The sequence below is a fragment of the Oreochromis aureus genome, linkage group 3 (genome assembly GCF_013358895.1).
Source record: "Oreochromis aureus strain Israel breed Guangdong linkage group 3, ZZ_aureus, whole genome shotgun sequence".
In the NCBI taxonomy this organism is placed as follows: Eukaryota; Metazoa; Chordata; class Actinopteri; order Cichliformes; family Cichlidae; genus Oreochromis; species Oreochromis aureus.
In genome coordinates, this window is record NC_052944.1 from 75,481,181 (window position 1) to 75,484,394 (window position 3,214).

The 3,214-nt window shown below is 40.0% G+C and overlaps 1 long non-coding RNA gene across 1 annotated transcript; it reads right to left on the minus strand.

Moving 5' to 3' along the window:
* Positions 1-216: 216 nt before the first annotated feature.
* On the minus strand, positions 217-2,780 carry LOC120437622. Its single transcript, XR_005611299.1, has 4 exons — positions 2,726-2,780; positions 2,465-2,647; positions 1,490-1,574; positions 217-329 (listed from the first exon to the last, which is right to left on the minus strand). It is a non-coding gene; the product is annotated as an uncharacterized LOC120437622 (long non-coding RNA).
* Positions 2,781-3,214: the final 434 nt, after the last annotated feature.

Genomic DNA, 3,214 nt, shown 5'->3' on the forward strand with positions numbered 1-3,214 from the left:
GAGTTGTTTAACTTGTTTCACTTCTACAAAAGAGACATAACACATAAAAAGCATAATTTTTTTAAGACATGAAACATTTTTATAAAACCGTGAAGCTGTGATTCCTTATTAAAGGACACTTTAAAAAATCCATGATGCGATTTTTGAGTCTATGGGTCTGTGGGTTTTCTCAGTGAGAAAAAAGACTTAAGACATGTAAAATTCAATTTGGATGTCCTCTGGTCTGAGGTGCTGGGGGGACCAGTTAGAGACCAGCAGCTGGACGTCAGTGGTTGGACTGGTGGACTACTTCAGTGAAGAGTAGAGGACGTCTGGCTCTGGTTTAAAGTCTGAACACAAACACACACAGTTCAAGCAACAGGAAACATGATTACAAGCTTTGTAGTTCAATCAAGACCTCCAATCTCCACCTCTCTGCATCACACACAGTCCCAGTTCAGACTTTACTGGGAACCAGCTCAGATACAAATCACAGAGCTTCCATTTAAATAAAATTGTCTAATTCAGATGTTGGTTGGGGTTGACCTTCTGACATAAGATATTCACAGCAATTCACCTAATTTTTACCAACTCAGAGACCTTGTTGCACGACCTTCTCTACTCCGTTACTACATTTCCCCCAGAAAAGACCAAGAAAGTCATTTATATCATTTATGGAGGCTTTTGGCTCTTGTGCAGGTTGTCTTCAGACTGTTGATGGCCTACCTCACTTATACTGATTCCTAAACACTGAATGCGATACTAAAGTTGAAAGTTTGCACTTCAATCACATCTTGATCTTGATCATCTTTTAATCTGATATTACATAACAGATGCTGTATTTCTACATTTGAAGTGAACCTTTTCTGCCAATTTCCAGCTGCATGTTTTTCTTTTCTACTACAGTAGCTTTGCATGATTCACAGTTCAGTATAATCCTTCTTTACATGGGGCCTTTGTGCAGCCTCTGTCTGATGCCAACTGTGTTCACTCCTGTCCCTTTAATCAAAACTCTCTTCTGATTGGTTAATTAAACAGCATGTGGGTGGGGCTTTAATGGTTGAGCTGGACATATTGATACCCTGCCTCTGTGACATCATTCACACACAACAACAAATAAAGATAGACTGTGATAGTGTTTGGAGCACTCTGCTTTCTGAGCTTTTCGCTCACAGAGATTATATGTTATTATTATTATTATTATTATTATTATTATTATTATTATTATTATTATTACTGTGATGATGTTTGTTGTATAAAATGTATTAAAACTTAATAAAACGTAATATCATAGTTGTTGTTCAGCATTGTTTCAAGACCAGCAGGGGTGAATTTAATGAAGCTCACATCTTGCTGCTCATGTTTCTTTAAATGAACTAGACAACTTAACAGGAAATCATTTGTCACAGAGAGCTCACAAGTCTGAGCTCGAAGACTGAGCAATGATGTGGTTAGCTTAGCTTAGCATGATGTGTGGAAACAGGTTGTCTCTGTTAAAGAGCAGTTGTACCTTGGACTCCTCTTTCTGATGGTTTTGTCTCCAATACTGACGTCTTCAGCTCTCACTGCTGAGTAAACTACAGCTGTAGAAATCTCTGCAAAATAAAACACATTTAAATTACAGCAGGTATGAAATCTGCACATTTTCTTTATTATTTGTAATGTCTAAACAAGTCACACCGTTTTTTACAGAGAGCAGCAGGTTTTTCCTTCTTTCTCTCATTTTAACACCTCTGAATAAGAGGAAACACCGGCTTTTGTGTGAAAAAGGAAGCTGGTGTCCACAAAGCTGCCATCTTCTTTCAATACAATCAGACACACTTCACAAAGCAAACATGTTGTCACAACATGAAAACTGTAATTAGCCAAAGTAGCACACACTGCAGTGAGAAGTCTAACCAGAACCAACAAAACTCTCCAGCTGAGACTGGAAACCACCTAAGATCCCAGACACAGTGCTTCCAGTTAATGTATGTTACATTTTTTTCTGTGTTGCAAGTGTCCAGAAACTGCAGTAGTGATGGTGACAGATAGATATTGTGTTTCCACAGTGTTCATCATGTCACAAATTCTCAACTGACACGAAAAACAAGCCCACAAACTCTCACCTGCTTCACTCTGCATTTAACTTTCAGCAACAGGAAGTTGCTGCTGTGGTTTTACGCGCAGGAGTTAATAAAAATATATTTAATGAAGACAAATCATCACATTAAGACCCAGTCTGAGAGAATGAAAGAAAAACACATGACGATATTTTTTTTCTCTTCATACTTTTAACATTACAATTTCTTGACAACTTGTTTGTCCATCAAACCCAAAATCAAACACATCTGAGCAGTTACAGCTCTGACACATGTTTTCTGGGCCAGATGAAATACAGACGAGCCACATTTAAATCAAACTATTCAAATGAGCTATTTTAATTCAAAACAACTGGCTATCATCTCAATGCAGTGCAGGTAATACAGACTGACACACAACCCACCTTCAGGTTTCCAGTCAGCATCTCTTCTCACCAGTAGAACCAGTAACACCAGTAGAACCAAAGCACAGACGGATCCAATAGAGATTAACACATGAAGAAGAAGAGGAGGAGAGGCTGGTGTAGGGATAGAGGTGGATGTAGATACAGGTGTGGGAGTAAGTGGAGATGTGGTTGTAGGTTTCCCTTAAATAGACAAAATATAATCATTAGTTTATTTTGAATGTTGAAAGCTGCAGAAACACAGACAGGTGAGTGTGTCACCTGTGACAGTGATCCAGCTGGATGGAGACTCTCCATGACCGCTGATGTCACACTTGTAGAGGCCTTCATCAGACCTGGAAACATGCTGGATGGTCATGTGACCTGTAGGCTGCTTCCTGATGAGGGAGCCATCTTTATAGAAAGCAGCTGGGAGGTTGGAGGGAGTGGTCTTTGTTTTACAGAGCAGAGTGACGTCATCTCCCTCCATCACAGGGAGGACAGGACTCTGCAGGATCACTGATCCACCTCAACACAGAGACAAACTACAGCATTTCATCCATTTACACACAGCTTCATCAACACTAACTCCACACACTCAGCTTACCAGTGACTGTCAGGTTAACCATGTTACTGATGGGACCCTCTCTGGACTCACACCAGTAAACTCCATTATAAGTTGTGGAGGCAAAGCCAATAATACAGGCAGAACCAGACCATCTTCCCCACCCATCTCCACACTGAGTCTTCTGTCGTTTGCTTGTGTTTCTC